Raw genomic sequence first — 17,758 nt, 5'->3', positions numbered from 1 at the left:
AGGATTGACCCAGAAATGTCAGACCTGATTCTCCACCAAGAGAAACTCTTGAAGAAATAGTGGAAAGAAGATGGCTCAGAGAGACCCAATGGTGAAACTACCCTCATGGAAAGATCTGAGGGATCTGATGCTACAAGCTGATCAAATGATTCAGCAGCAAGGAAAAACTAAGTCTCCAACAATGATGCTTGCCACAACACTAGCTCTATTGAGCTAGGTTTCCAAGACCAGTTGAGTTTTTAACATTTATATAAATGGCATCACGTTGCATGCATCTACTGTCAATTGCTTTCTTTTGTGAACACTACAGCTTTGAGATTAATACATTTTAAGATTTTGAAATCCAATACATTTATTTTAATGGTTGGGATATGTAGTACCTCCCATGATATGAATGAACTGCAAAAAACTAAATCAATGGAAGTGTAACTGATGTGATTCTGCAAGCTGTATACCGGTTAAAAATGGGAGTTCATAACTCACTTGAATCAAAATATGAAATATGATATATCAAGAACTATGTAATGTTTTGAACAACCAACAATAAAAAAATAAAAATTAAAAAAAAGTGAAAAGATATGTATCGAACAGAACAAATATGTTACAAAGCATAATCTGAAAAGAAACTGTGTAAAGAATATAGAATAATTATTTTTCACTTAAATTATTTAAAAATTCTTTTTTCTTTTATTTTTAATTTGTTCCAATTAGTTAAACATGACAATAGAATGCATTTTGACACATTGTTCGCAAATGAAGCACAATATTTTCTTCCTCTGGTTGTACATGGCACAGACTCACACCAGTAAAATTCTTAAGCCTTAAAACAAAAAGACAAATGCTTCAGGTAATAGTGGGCAAACGACATGAATAGATATTTTTTCAAAATTGTGAATCTGAATTATCTTTCTTATGAACATAGATGAATACCTCATAGTGAATCTCCATATCATGTACACCCAAAAGCCTGGGATCCTAATTATAATAAGATATACTTTATGTTTTTATAAACATATCTTGCATAACTACAAAGAATCAATAAAAAGTGATTAACATTGCTTAGTATCAGTAGCCAACAGGAAAATACAAATAAAAACCGCATAAGATGCCATCTCACATCCACTACAATGTCTAAAATAAGAGATGGAAACATGAAGTGCTAGGAAATAAATGAAGTAATTGGAACTTTTATACATTTTTTGAAAGAATATTAAATGATACAGCTATTATGTAAAACACTGACAGAAGTACTTTGTAAGGCAGCAATTTCACTCCTGAGTATACACTCAGATAAAATTAAAATTAGGAAGAAAAATTAAAAAATTGAAAACTAGAGTTCACAAACAAGTTTCACACTAATGTTCATAATGGCATCAATCACAATAGCCAAAAAGTGTAAATAACACAAATGTCCATCAACTGATGAAAAGATAACTAAATTATATAGATATATTTATACATTGGAATATTATTTGGCCATAAACATGAAGTACAGATATATATTTCACTTGAAAATAAAATGCTAAATAATATCACTTTGCATCACAAAAGACCACATATTACATGTCTCCATTTTTATAAACCATACATCATATGCAAAGCTAAAGAGATAGAAAATAGAGTAGTGTTTGTTTAGGGTAAATGATTTTGGAAGCTGACAGTTAAAAGATAACGAGTTTTCTGAGTTTTGACAATGGCTGCATGTATCATTTAACATGCTAAAAATTATGGAATTTCACATTTTAAGGACTCAAAAGTGTGTAAATAATATCTTAATGAAGTTTTTATTTTAAAAGAAAAAAGAAATGGTAATCTACATACTAATAATAAGAAAAAAATGTTTGGAGGACATCTGAACCAGGATGTTCTTGGCTTTTTTCACAAATGGATCTTGTAGATTGTTGAGGGAATTGCCATTAACGCCAATGGATGTGCTAATGATCACATCCATGTTGTAGCTCCCCAAAATACTGAGTACAGAAAGAAATGTAAAATTTTAATCTGTATTGCTTTCCTCTCCTACTACACATGCTGGAAGAAGTGCGACCAGCACATTCACACACTGTCAGAAATATCTGTTGAACAAATGACTAGTCCATGCCCCTATCATATGCCATGAGGCAGCTGTTCCTGTGCCAGGGGAGTTAAAGACACTAGGGTAGTGAGCTCAAGGAATTCAGTCACAGAGAGACAGACACCCATAATCAGACAAATTACATCAGTGAGGGGAGTGTAGATGATAAAAGATGATTTAAGTACAGAGCTTCAACAGGACCAGGGTGTTTTAATTGACTCCCTCTAGGGAATCCAAGATAGGTGACCTTGACCTAGGTCCTGCCTAAGCCCAGTCTGTGCCCAGAGCTGATTCCTCTCCAGCACATTACATAACAGCAACATCCTGTTCTGAGAGGCAGAAACATGGTCCCCCCTTCTCTGCACCCACTGCTACTGCTCCTGAGAGGTCCTGCACTCTGGGATCTGAAGGGGACTGAAGGCAGAATCTTGCAAAAGGGAATGAGTAAGAATATCCTCAGTTAAAATATTTAAAATCTCCTCAGAACGTACTTGGATGATCTCACAACTTGGTGAAAATATTCTGTTCAGATTTTCCATTACAGTATCAGAGGTTGTGCATGTGTCAAAATAACCCATTTTATACAACAAATGATATGGTAGTTGTAATCCATATCCTTTCAGGACCCTATCTCTGTTGATATTGGAGGAAGAAGTGGTAGGAATATTTCATACTTTTCATTTTTCTGATATTCTCAGTGCAACCATGAAGAGATTTGTTGTTGCATACCCTGTATTGTATCTTTCTATCCCTGATCAATAGGTACCAGAAACTTGCCCCCAACCAACATTCCCTATGCTCTACCCCCAACTTCTGAGTGATTACATTCTTCATTGTAAAACATGTGTTTTGACTTACATAATATCCACATTGATGATGAAGCAGATAAACTAATTCTGTTTTCTATACACAGATGTCCCAGCTTCCCTGCCTTCTCCTGGGAGCCTCTCCTTCTTGGGTAACCCATTGTGGTTGTGACACCACACACTTGATTTTGTCTGGTCAGGGAGTAGCTCAACAATGGTAATTTCAGTTCCCTGGCAGGTTGATGGAAGGTCTTAAAACAGCTCAGAACCCCAGAGCTGGCCTGCTACTTACTCCTTCACAGTGACAGGCTCACCTTTCTTCACTTCCTGGCTCAGGTACTTCACCAATGCATCTCCATATTGATTAATGATGGGGAACATCTAAGCACAAACAGAACTCCACCCACAGTTAGAGGAGAATCAAGTCCTTGAGGCAGTGGTTTTCCCCGGATTATAAAGTATGAGATACTTATAATGAATCAAATAATTTCTCTTCTAGATATAAAGACAAAAGGTCATTTGAAATTTTTCATTAGTTCTTTTTATTTGTCCATAACAATAAGTTTCATTTTAACATAATTATAAACTGATGGAAAATAATTTTGCACTTCTCTAATTGCTTGGCTTGTTGTACATTTTTTCATATATTCATTGATCATTTGTATTTCTTCTTTTGAGAAGGGTCTGGTCAGTACTTTTGCCCATATATTGATTGGGTTTTTTGAGTTTTTGGTGTTAAGCTCATTGAGTTCTTTGTATATTGTGAATATTAACACCGTAAATGAAGTGCAGGGGCAAAGGTTTTATCCACTTCTGAAGGTTCTCTCTTCATGCTCTCAAGTATTTCTTCTGATGTGAAAGGATATTAGATTAAAGAAAAATATATGACAATTAAATTATTGTTGTCTATTAAATTAAATTATTAAGTTCTTACAAGTGCTTAAGATGCAAGAGACAGTATCAGTGGAGACTCAGCGCATGTTCTTTTTCCACTCAACAACATGGCCTCTATGAGCCATGCCAGTTAGGCAGGATAATGTGGCCAGCTCTGTAGATTTGACGACTTAATGAGAGAATATGAAAATAAAGGAAGAGGCAAAGCCTTCTCTCACTTCTTTGTAGCACACAAGAACTACAATAATACTTTTGGAACTGCTTCCATTAAGCATTATTAAGAACATGGCTGCTGAAATTAGCTGATTTCACCCTAGCAGATTATGAAGTACACAAGATCATGGGAACACAGTGGTTTAAAATGTATTGGAAGTCCATTCTTCAAAGTCAATTGAATGAGGTAGACAGAGAAATCCCTGTGTACACTTCTACTGAAAACTTCTAATTGACAGGGAAAAACAAGTGAAATTCCCAATATTTACACTTGCAGAGGAAGTTAAAATAAAAGAAAGCAGAGGTCAAATCATTTCCCAATCTGTTCATCTCTATCTCCTCTTTTCTTTCACATGTAGATAATAACCCCCAAATTTATATAAATGTTGCTTTTACTAAAGGGACAAACTTGAAAGGAGATTAAGCCATGTATGGTATACATTTTAGAAAAATCTGACTTAATGCCTCCTATTTTGTATTAAATGCTCCTAATAAAAAAAATGGAATAGGGAGTAGAGGCTGGGCACTGAAGAGAAAGTGAGGCCAAGAGTGTTTGTGTCATCAGATACTGAGAAAAGTCTGAAGTCTTACATTCTTGGATATAAACCTTGACACCTGGTGAAATATGGGACCCTTGGCAGGAGGAGGGACAATAAAAGCTTTATTATAATTAATTCCCAGCAATAGCTCTGGGCTGGCATTGTCCTCTTGCTCTGTAGTGTCTCATCCAACAAGTCTACCCAAGGGAAGTTTCCAAAATACTCACTCCAACATTTTCCCATACTTTTCATGACATTGGGGGTCATATTACCAAAAACCCTGGGAGAAGAAACAAGAGAATTTATATTGTTATTTTGAAAATATTGAACCCTGCTTCTAATTGAGGAACCAATGATTCCAATCCCTTGAAATCAGACTGGAATATGGTCCATCACTGGCAGTTAGAGAGAAGCTCGTATTCTAAGACATCCAAAAGCAAAGAAGAGGAAAATAAATGAGATATTTGAAAAGGAAATTTAGAGTCCATCTTGAATTTTCTTGAAATATTGTACATATTGAAGAAATTATCCTTCTTTTTTTTGAGACAAGGTATTGCCATGTTTTCTGTATTGCTCAAGCTGACCTTAAATTTGTGATTCTCCTGCCTCAGCCTCCAGAGTGATTGGGACTACAGGTGTGTGCCACTGTTTTGCCAGTTGTCCTTGAGTATGAATATGAAGCAAGCCTGGCATTCTGTATCATTTTTTCATGTGCATGGATTGTTTGTGAAATCCTGCCAACTTTGAATTATATCATCCACATGGATGTGAAAAAACCAAAGCTGAGAGAAAGTGAGTGAGTTTCCCAGGGACATTCACAAGGATATTCACTCATTTTTTCCCCCACATCTTTTTCATTTCTGTCATGAATCATCCTAGAATACTGGGGGAAATTAGGAAGTTCAAGGTACCAGTCACCTCTAAGTTAAACTATGAATACATGCATTGTTCAAGAAAATGTAGTTTCAAATATATCCATGAACACTTTTTTAAAATAAAGCTACTCATAAAATCTTGTTATGAATAGGAATGTTTGAATTTCCTTGACATCTTCTCTTTCACAGATTTTTGCTCAAATGTGCAAAAGCAAATTAAGCATCCTCTTTATGATATGTACAAGTCTGAACAACATCATGAGCATCAAATGCAGGTGTACTAGGGATCTGAGTATTTCCATTGGGGCTCTTGAAGAGTTGACAACAGAGCCCCAGGGAAACCTTGCTGTGCTCAGGATGGAGCTTTCAGAGTGTTTCAAAAAGGATGAGAGCTGGGAACTTTCTCCCAGGAAGTGAAGTTTTGACAATGACATTAAACTAGCATTTTCTTTTGTCGAAGAAAAAGAAGGAACTCAACTATACTCAACTTACAGAAGCATTCCAACAAAATGCAAAGATGTTAGCCCTGGAATTCCCAGTATCTCACATAGTACATGTGAATAGGTTCCATATCTATAAAGTGAGAGAAAAAGCCAGGTCACTGTGATTTTCATTATATAAATAAGGTTCTGACCAGTCTCTCACTCAGAAACTGGAGCAGGCAATGAGGGAGGTAACATGTAGGTGATACATAATAAAAACTCAAATGGTAAATTCTCTCATGCCCCAATTCTTAGGTTCATATGCGATACACATTCCCAGACTTGAGTGCTCTTTCAAGGTCCACCCTGGCATTCTGCCAGGGCATTTTATTTGCATGTCTCTTTGATATGTTGACCCTTTCCTTAATGTAGTATTTTCAGACTAAAAAGGGTATGTGTGTGATATTTTGATGTTACTTTTATGAAGAGATTCTGGTTAACACAATCCACTCAATCATAGAGGGTCCACTAAGAGCCTCTGGTGATATTTATTTCTTACAACTTGGTCACAAAGCTTTTGAGCTTTTCCTTCTTTCCATGCCATGCTCCTGGTTTAGCATCCAGTCCTTTTTTAAAATTGACTTTATATAGATCCTTGGAAGCAGTAATAATGTTCTTCAGTTGAATGGCAAATGTAGCATTTTGAAACAATGAGACTTCTCTCTACTTCACACAAATTTCAGCTATGTTGAGTGTCACCCAAGTCTATTGTCAGACAATCTGATTGAATTGAGACAGAGGGAAGGCTGAGTTTCCTATGTCCTCTGAGTGCTACTGCAAGAAATGAATGACTGAGGAATCATCTCCAGGACATTCTCTCTCTCATTGAGTCTGTTCTTCCAAGTGGTGATGCTCAGATGGTAGCACAGAGCCAGGCATGCTCATGTCCACCAAGGTGGCTAGTCAGAACACAGTTTGTTTATTGCCCCCATGCATCAACTCTTTTTGTATGAAAACCCACAGAGGCTGGTGCTCCTTTGGCCTGGGTGGCCAGCAACTCAGAAGTGTCATACTCACAGCCCCATGCCAGAGTGTTCTATGTCATAAAACCCCTGTCCCACCATCCCAAAACATGAAAGAAATACAGAAAGAAGAAATGGTGAACAAGAGAGTCCTGGCCTATTTTAACCATTAAACAGCTAGTTCTGCAAATGTGGCCCCACAGTGGCAGAGGAGAAAACCGTGGCATGGATAAATGGCCAACTATGCCTTGAAATTCCTTTCAACTACAAGGAGGGGGACCCTTCAAAGGTCAGGAACTATCTTTTTGACTGAGAAGAAAATATGCAATATAAAATAAGAACCTATAATTTGTTCCAGACAGTTTCAATAAGAACTTACTGGTGCTTTTTAGAGGAGAATGTTTAAGGCAGTGTATGTTTCATATATTTTGTACAAATCCTGCCATTAAATACTATGATAGTAAAAGCAAATGTAACTCCATTTTGTTTTGTGCTTCCATTCTATAAAACAACCATGCTAAGTAGAAGGTCATGACTGGGTCCAGATTTTTTTTTTCCTTTTCTTATCAAAACCTTTAAGGACACGGAACTACCTAATGGGGCATTGTTTCTGTAACTGGGGTGACTGAGGCAACTGTGATTTGTTAGGCTTTCCTACACTTGACTGCACTCTCCTGCTTCTGTAACCTGGCTTGCTTGCATTGGCTAGACCCCCAAACTCCCTTTTGTTGTTTTCAGGATTATAAGGAGCACCCTTGCTATTGTTCAGGGTTGATCAGGGGAACAGCTTTATATTCTGGTCAGTGGCCACTCGTGTACTTCAATAAAGGCTGGATTTGGTAATACAAGAGTGGTCTGGAAGTCAGTTTATGAAACCCTGGGATGAAACTTTAACTATAACATCTGGGGGCTCATCCAGGATCCATTTCTTTCTTACCCTCACAGCAAATTTGCCTCCAAATATGGGCCTTTGAAACTTGGCCCCATCCTAGGATGCTCTGAAAAGCCTCCTGCCGAACTGTCAGATATGGTGAGTCACCTCCTCTGGGGAAAAGGTCAGATTGGACACTATTGCTTACACCTTTCCCAGGACAGGATGAGATTTTGTTTCTGTCTCCCTAGAGGCCTTTCAGTGGGCCCTTACCTGTACCTGGGGGCAGGACGAGTCATGTCTCTGCCACATTGGAAGTCTCCCTGTGTGACCTCATCTGTCTGTTTCTGGGAAGAGGATGAGATGTTGTCTCTGTCCCACTGGAGGCCTCCCTGCAGGGCCTCATCTGTGTCAGGACACAGAATGAGATCTTGTCTCTATCCCACTGGAGGCCTCCCTGTGACCTCATGTGTTCCTGGGGGCAAGATGAGATGTGGTCTCTGGCCCACTAGAGGTCTCTCTGTGTGACCTTACCAATTGTTGCTTGTCCTGCATCTGTTCTGCTGTTTGTCATTTCTCCAGCGTCTGCCTTGCTATTTATCATTTGTCCAGTATCTGTTTGTTGGCCGTCTGTCTGGTGTTTATTTGTCTATGTGTTGTGCATGGGGCCTTTTCTTGTTCTCATAACTGCTCTTCTTTCATCAGGACTCATTCCCTCCATCGACATCATGGGACAAGGAAGCTCTATAGAGATCTCTACTGGTACCCCTTTAACTTATTTTCTTAAAAATTTTTCAGAACTTTTGTTTGTTGGTTTGTTTTTGTTTGTTCCCTTTGTGTTCTGTGTTATTTTTTACCTCATTTTTTTAATGTGAAAAAAACGGTTAAAATTGTTTTAACTGTGTTCAATACAGCTTGCATTAAAATGTAAAGTGCTGCCAACTGAACTAAAAGAATTGTCAAAAGTAAAAGCTAAAGGTTAAAAAAAAAAGCATTCTTGAGATTTCCTTTTTTTAGGAACTGGGCCAGGTGGTCAACTGGGTAAATCATGTCAGTTCCTATAGAGGACAGATTAAAACTAAAGTGTTTTATAAAATTATTATTCCTAAATTGTATAACTAAAAGCATAATTTTGTCTAGGAAATTTGGCTTTTGTCTCTCAGTATTTACAAGCATGAATAACTCCCAACTATTAAAAAAGTGGTCCAAAGATTTTTCAATGTTAGGCTAAAATTTGATGGTCACTCTCCAATAAACCAGAAAAACCAGTTTAGAATGGGACCTCAACCTGGGAGACTCTGTCAAGGAGACCAATGGAGCTGCATCTTTGGGAAGTTCCTTCAGGAAAAAAATAATATTTTTTCATTTGTCTACATTCACTTAACACTTTTTAGCTTTGATGAACAGGACCACCTCAGGAAAAGGTCAGAAAAACTTTTAAAATTCTATATTTGTCAATTGATAATTTTGATCCAATATGCCTCGATTAATATGTTTTTCTGATTACACTCTGCTTTATTCTAAGGCCAATTTACAAGGATTAACTCTCAATATAATAGATTTTTTAAAATAAGCTACAAAGCTTTTGTTTTTCTGTTTTCTTTGTGTAGGTGCACTGTTGTACTGTCCATCTACATTTATTGCCATGTCTACATATATTTGGTACAAAAAAATTGACATCTGAGCTCATAAATTAAAATTTAAAAAAATAGATCCAAATATCTTTGGTTAATATGATTTAAAAGGTTCAATTTAAATTGGAAAAATAAATAAAAGTACAAATATCTTTAAAGTTACTAATGCACAATTTTGTTTCTAGATGGTTAAACAGCTGTTAAAAATGTTAATGTTTATAAAGTGTTTGATATCCATTGTCTCTAGGATTTTTCTTCAACAGGAAAAAAAGATTACTAACATTATTCAATGCACTTGTATGATACTTTGTTTTTAAATAAAAGAAACATAAGTTACATCTAAACATATATAAAATTAATCATGGATGTGTTTGTTAGAGACATCTAATTGTTTTACAAAGTTAAAATGCTAACTGTGAAATATCATATCAAGTACTCTTAACTCCTTAAATTCCATAAGACAAAATACTCAAACGATGTTGGTGTTTTCATAAGTTTGTAAATTAAAAAAAATTAAAATTATTTTGTGTCAGGCTGTGGATGTGGCTCAAGTGGTAATGTGCTCACCTGACATGCACAGGGCACTGGGTTTGATCCTCAGCACCACATAAAAATAAAATAACGATGTTGTGTTCACCAAAAACTACAAAATAAATATTTAAAAATTCTCTCTCTCTTTAAAAACATTTTGTGTTATCATAAAAATAAGGTTAGTATAAATTAAAAATCCCAACAGGTATAATTCTATACACAAGGAGTAAAGAGGTTTCAATTACATTTCAATTAAAGTACCATAGATGACAAAATATTTTATATTATTAAGATAGATTAATTTATCTAAATTCAGAAATGTATAAGTGTTATTTCAAGGTACAAAGAGAAAGAAGGATGAATGGATTAAAAATTATTAAAAGATTCAAATATAAATATATATTTAGTAAAAAATGCTTCCATATAAAAAATCTTTATGTGGTAAAGTATAATTATAACATATCTAAGTAAACAACAAAAAGGTCTAATTAATTAATATATAGTTCTAAATATAAAAGATAAATATTAAAATGTTTATATGTAACTAAGGTGGTTATCTATGTAACACAAATAGTTAAAAACATTCAAGGTTGTTCCCTACAGACAAATATTAATGTACTGATATATTAATATGCTAAAATGACAAAACTTCTAAAAATATTAATTATATTGTATCTATTAATTTTATCTCCTAGAACAAGTAATCTTTGTTAAATAGCAAAGTTTATTTAAAAATATTGTCCTACATTACTGAGTCTAGATTTTTCTTTGAAAGCTAACCTTGGTTAATATAAAAACATCGATAAATGTGTGCTACATTACTCTTCTTTACACATTAAATGTGTTCATATCTTTCAGGTATACAACTCTTTAAGGTAAAAGGTTTAAAGGAACATTTTATCAAGTTGTATTCTCCAAATTAAAATTGTCTGTAATGATAATTTAAACTTATAAGGATTATAGATTTTAAGGTGAATTTATTTATATTATTTGATGTTTGTAACCAAACCTTATGTTAACTTTTACACTGGGATATAAAAAGTTAAAGGTATTTTAAAAGGTAATGAGAGCCTGATCTGTTTAAAGGTTAATATTATAAAACATTTTTCCACTTTTCCACATAAAATGAGTGCTCAGCCTTTTCTTAATTAATGTTTCAGATGTATGTCATATTGCACTAGCAAAAATTTATACAGAGTTAGAAAACAATATATGTAAACTTTATAAAATAATATCTAAAAAGAGAGACAAAGATCAGCTTTAGAACTAAAACACTTTACCTAAGATTTGTGAAGAGCCTTGCCTTACCTGAGATAAGGCTCTATCTCCCACCTTACAGAATGTCAAAATAACTTCAAAGTAGGCCAGATTTCAGTTAATTTAATGTTATATTCAAAGATGGATTTTATCAAAAAGATTACTATAATCTCAAATAAAAAATATATAACTCAGCCAAGGTTCAAAATTATGCACATGCTACATAAGTTTTTACTATTGTTAATTTCACTTTGTATTTTCATTATAACTTAAAAAAGTGACCATGACACTCAGAACAACAAAAAAAGGACTTCTATAGTGGCAGTGTCTGATTAATAGGAAAAGAGAGAGAGAGAGAGAGAGAGAGAGAGGAAAATACTAGAGGTGGGGGGGAAACAAAGGGTACCAGAGAGGGAAAGAAAGAAAGAAAGAGAATGAGAAGGAGACTGAAAGAGCAAAAGTGAGAGAAGAAAGAAAGAACAAGAGAGGGGGACCTGGCAAGAGAGAGATTTTATAGCCAAAATCTAATGGCTCTCTGGGTCTACAAGCTGCCTTGTTGGCATACAATGATTGTATCACTGTAGTTGTTAATGGTGTCATCTTATGCCTTTAGGCAGACCAGGCAGGCGTCAGATGTTGGTTTCCATTATAACAGATGGGTGAAAGTCGAGTGTTCAACCTTGAGTGGGGTTGAGTGTTCAAACTTGAGGCAAACAAGCGAAGCTAACATTTGTTCAGCCTGCTCTGCAACTAACAATAAATGATGCCTGTTAATGTTTTATAGAGGTAATACTTCATGAACACACAATCTAAGTTAATTTGAGATATTAAGCCATCATCTGTAGACAGATAATAATTAAAATGGATTAAACTAACTGTAAAGGGGCTAAAATTATGTCTCAGCAGTAGAGTGCTTGCCTTGCATGTGTGAGTCACTGGGTTAAATCCTCATTATTAAATAAGTTAATAAAATAAAAATATTGTGTTATGTAAAAAAATTCACTTTAAAGTTATAAATATTAAAGTTAAAACAGAGTATTCTCAGTTTAAGACTGATAAAATTGACTTGCTTGATGTTTAAGGTCAAACTTAAAAATTAAGGTTAAAATAAAGGGGCCAGGAAAACCAATATTTGGCTCTTGCCCTCTGAGACAGCCTGAACCCAGGACAGGAGGAAGAGCTTTGCAACTCTGAGCCATGTAACCTCCTGATTAGGGAGATTAATGAGACCACTGGAGAACAGAAAGCCAATGAGTGTGCATGCTGCAAAAGAGGAGGGTCATTAAAAGGGGGAGACATGCCTCATGTTTCCAATGGAAGCCACATGGCCAGCAAGACCTTGACCCATCCTAATGCAGATGGCACTAGCAGAGCTGAAATGTGGCTCACAAGTTCCACAAGAGTGTCCTCCAAGAAAACTCAGCTGACTCTTACCAATAGATAGGAAAAAAGGTCAGTTTGACCAGCTTGGTCTTAAACACCTAGCAAAAACAGTGAAAAACCAAAGCACAGCCATTCCTGGGCATTTAAAATAAACAACAGTTATTTTAATTTTTTTTTTTAATTTTTTATTTTTTAATTTTTTTTATTGATTGTTCAAAACATTACAGAGCTCAAGACATATCATCTTTCATACATTCGACTCAATTGGGCAACAGTTATTTTAATATAACTTAAAATGTACACTTGTGTTAACACTCCCCCCAAAATAAATGAGACTGGAGGCAACAAAAAAAAATTCTTAGGCACGAATGCCTGATAATAAAAAATTGTGAGAGCCAGTAGTTTTTAGTCAATTTAAGGCCTACATATTTTCCTAACCTCATACACAAGTAGACTTAATAAGTGTTTGCTAGTATAATTACCTAGCCCTTAGTAAAAAAGTAATCTCTACTGAATGTAGAAGTCATGCCAATAAAGATATTTTACAAAAATCAGATGACACTAACTAACCTAACTAAATGTTGTGTCTACATTCCTTATAATTTTGACAATGTTAAATATTTATATCCCTAAAAAAGGCCTTATTAGGCTTTGTTAGGCCTTGTACGGGGAAAATTTCTCAAGTCTTTCACCTCCTAGTAAAAAATTATGAATTTCTATCAATTTCATAATATTCATGAAGTGATTTCAGATACTACAACTGCCATTTTGCATTAATTTTATTTCAGTACTCATGTCTTTTTGTTTCTCTCATAGAAGTGTCCAGCCCCAGGTGAATTTTCAATCTGTTCTTCCTGAACCAGATTTTTACCATGGACTCCTTAACCTTCTCAGTTTCTACAAAGGGATGCCAAACTGCTTGCCCACTGCACATTGGCCCGACTCACCTCTAAGAAGCAAGAACGGTCATCACCCTTTTCCCTTACAGCAGTGGTAGGTCCCTAATATTAGAGAAAAAATTATGGTCTCTATAGATGTTCCCCAATATGTCTAGCTCAGGAAGATGTACCTTGGGAATTACCTCCAATATCACCTTGGGTGATCTCCCAGAGAGAGACACTTGCTTCCACAACCCAAATTATAAGTGGGACAACTCTCTCTTCACCAAAAACTGTGCTTCCAGGGTCCCACTTCAAACTTCTTGCCTAAATCTCAAAACTGTCAATAACTCGGAACTATGTAACCTACTATTTTGATGGAGAAAAAGGAAAAGAACCTGGACTTATTAAAAGGCCAGGGCCCACTGATTTATCAACATAGACAGGCTGCCCCCATTTTAGTTCCCCTCCTGGCTGGTATGGGAATAGCTGGATTGGTATACTGCTTTGGGAACTGCAGCTATTATTACAGTCTCTAAAAAATTTAAGTCCCTCAGCCATCAAATAGATATAGATTTAGGAGAACTAAAAATGTCAATATCCAAACTAGAGTTTTCACTAGACTCTCTGACAGAAATAGTATTACAAACAGATGGGGTCTAAATCATTTCTTTCTAAAACAAGAAGGACTTTGCATGGCCCTAGGAAAAAACTTGTTGTTTTTATGGAAACCATTCTTGGAAAATAAAAAAGAGTTTGGTGCTAGTGAGAAAGAAAAAAATACATAAGATGCTTCAGGCAATTAGTTCCAAAACCTATTCTCATGGTCTCCTTGGCTGACTACCATCATCTCAGCCATAGATGGGCCCCTGGTCCTTCTCTTGATTGGAACTTATATATGGCCTTGCCTATTAAACAAGACTGTAGGTGAGGTTTGACTCATGGTATTGTGAGCCTAGTATGGTCTCTTAGATGCAGAAGGATGAAAAAGAAACTGAGGCCTAATGATGTGCAAGATTGACATCAAACCTACTAAAATCAGTGGGGAATGTGATAGTAAAAGCAAATGTGACTCCATTTTGTTTTATGACTCCATTCTCTAAAATAACAATGCAAAGTAGAAGGGTCATGACTGGGTCAAGCTGTTCTTTTCCTTTTGCTATCAAAACCTTTAAGAACACAGAACTACCTAATAGGGATTTGTTTCTGTAACTAGGGTAACAGGGCTCTGTTTCTACAACTGGGGTGAATGGCATCACTGTGATTGGTTTGGCTTCCCGCGGCTCGACTGCACTCTCCTGCTTCTGTAACCTGGCTTGCTTGCATTAGTTACACCCCCAAATATTCCTTTTGAGATTTTCAGGCATATAAGAAGCACCCTTGCATTGTTCAGGGCTGATCGAGGGAACAACTTTATGTTCTGCTCAGTGGCCACTAGTGTGCTTCAATAAAGGCTTGATTTGATTATAGGAATGTGGTATGGAAGTCAGTTTATGAAATCCTGAGATGAAGCTTTAACTATAACAATATATGTGTAACCGACATGATTCTGCAATCTGCATTTGGGGTAAAATTGGGAGTTCATAACCCACTTCAATCTAATGTATGAAATATGATATGTCAAGAGCTTTGTAATGTTGTGAACAACCAATAAAAAAACAATATAATAAAATTAAATTTCATCAGTTCTAGATAGTATAGATTTATTCTTTCATGCTGGAGTGTAGAGGGAAATTTAAAAAAGCCCAATTGGTTTGGGGGTATTTGTCACCCCAAATATAGATTTTATATTGAGGATAAATAAGTCTCTTTACTGATGCTAATCTCCTAGAGGGAGGAAAGATAATACATAATAAAAGAATAAAACTTCTTAAAATTTCTGTCAGGTATTTTCTATTCTAGACACTCATTATTTAGACATTTCTGTGAATTTCAGGGTGGGAGAATGAAGTTTTTGGAGGGAAGGATGTGCTAGGTGAGGTTCACAGAAAAGAAGGAATTCTTCACTCAGCCTCTCAGGGAGTCTGAGTGGCTATGGTGCATTTTACAAATGGTTCTACTGCCAGAATGCCACAGGAATCAGTATATGAACAGGTACAGTCCTCCAGAATGTCTTTTTGCAGAAAACTCAGAAGAAGGAGAGACAAAACCCAAGGAACCTGGTGTTCCCCAGAATTCCCAAAGCTTAAAAGGGTGAGGTTCCCACTGCATGTGAAAAGAACTTACTCATTAGCTGTATATGGTGAATTCTGGTTCATCACTCTACATGCAAACCCAGAGCCAATCAGATTATCCCTGGTAACACACCTCCCCATGAATACCCAAACCCATAGTAAAATAGATATTAGGACACGGATAAGCTCAAGCAGTCTACCTAAGATCAGTAGAAAATTCTTAAGTGTTTATAGCAATTTCAATTCCATCATCTATTTTGATCTTCCTAATAGTTAAGGAAAACAGGAATCTGATTTGGCCACGCAACTCCAGGCTTCTGGAGGAGAAAAGGCTGGACAGTGACTCACAGGTAGAAAGGCATAAGGCTGATAGCCAGGAGGACCTGGGTGTCTATGGAAGAATTCAGGGTCAGATTCTTCACCACTTTCCTTCATCAGTTTTGAATTCTGTATCTTTCTTTCAGGTATATGGGTTGCCCTTTGCAGAACTGTGCCTGCAGAGTATCCCTTCTGTGACAAGCTAAGATTCAGTAAGGCCAGTTTTTGTGCTGGGAAAGGAGGTGAGGCCAGAGATGAATTCAGTGGAAAGGCCACCTTTGCATCTCCTGGAATTGGAGGGGTCAAGTGTCCTTTTTGCAGTTGGCAAAGAATCATGCACTCTCCTACTTTCACCTTTGTTTGAAAAGAGGGACTTACAGATAGTGCCTTTGGGTAAAGACAATGACTCTGGGGCCTGCAGCTGTACAATGAATAACTAAAAGCAGGATAAAGCTTGGCATTCTTCCTTCATTCAGTATCCTTTACTAACTTAATATTTGTGACTGCTCAGCTCTGCACATAGACATGTTAATAATTTAAGGAGTGCTCATATAAAAACTAGCAATAGATTACAAATCTATCTAATCTATCTTATCCCCCTTGAAGATTGAGGCAAGATTGAAGGGATATTCAACTATCAGCTTTTATAAAAATATTCTTTATAGTTGTAGATGAACAAACACCTTTGTTTAATTTATTTATTTTTGTGCAGTGCTGAGTGTCAGACCCAGTGGCTCACACATGCCAGTCAAGTGATCTACGAATGAGCCGCAACCCACCTCCTCGAGTGTCAGCTTTTACATTATCTTGTTTCAGAACCCCAGGGTGGTTCCCAGAAGTCTTTATTCATTGTTCATTTCTTTCCCATTAAGGCAGAGCCTTGTACACAGATAAACACAGGAGTTTATTCCCTCAACAGAAGAAATCATTCCATGGGACCTACACTGCCACTTTTAGGATTCCAGGTCTGATAGATAAATATCCTGAACAATAAATAAAATTTATTCCTTTCAAGTGATAAGGACTTCTCAGGAGCTACTTTACAGTGCTAGAAATGAGATAGTGATCCTTCAGACCTCATTTTAGACAAGACTGCTTAACAATGCATACCTCTTCCCCACTGTCCCAATTCTGCTTCTATTTAAAACTTTGGGTCATGCCAGCACCCAGAAGACATGACTTAAACATGGATCCCCTTGTCTTTCAGGTGTGGCTGCACTGACTAAAGTTCTTTTCTTGATTTTTGCAATTACTCTTTGGAATATCTGAGGGGTGTGTGATATGTGGCTAGACCTGTGTTTTATACCTTGCATGGGACTGCTGTAATTCTTTCAATTCTTATTTTGTGGAAAATCAAGAAATCACTGCATAATCAATAATGCCAAAGTTATGTAATATTATGAGAAACTCAAGTGAGGCCACTGGCATTAAATATCCTTATATGTTCCTGGATCCTAGCTGCTTGTCTTTTTGTTGTCGTTGTTGTTGTTGTTGTTATAAGTGGACACAATATCATTATTTAACATTTCTGTGATGCTGAAGATGAAACCCAGTGTCTCATGCATGGTAGGTTAGCATTTTACCTCTGAGCACAAACCCAGTCCCATAGCTGCTGTATTTATAAATAAATCAGAAGACCTTTGTTAACACAAGCTCCATACATATATCTTTGCCCACACAGGTTCCTCTGCCTAGAATATGTTTTTGCCTCATAAAAGACTCCTGTTAAGCCTCCAAAAGTCAGCTCTTATAGCACCTTCACTTTACTTTCAGGCCATTCTGTACTAATTCTGTTGGGAAGATGGCCTCTCAAGGAGAGATGGGACATAGACAAGATGGAGCTGATGGTCCCACCAGTGGTATTCAT

The sequence above is a fragment of the Ictidomys tridecemlineatus genome, chromosome 10, assembly GCF_052094955.1.
Source record: "Ictidomys tridecemlineatus isolate mIctTri1 chromosome 10, mIctTri1.hap1, whole genome shotgun sequence".
In the NCBI taxonomy this organism is placed as follows: Eukaryota; Metazoa; Chordata; class Mammalia; order Rodentia; family Sciuridae; genus Ictidomys; species Ictidomys tridecemlineatus.
The sequence above is the reverse complement of the archived record's forward strand: the minus strand, read 5'-3'. Positions refer to the sequence as shown.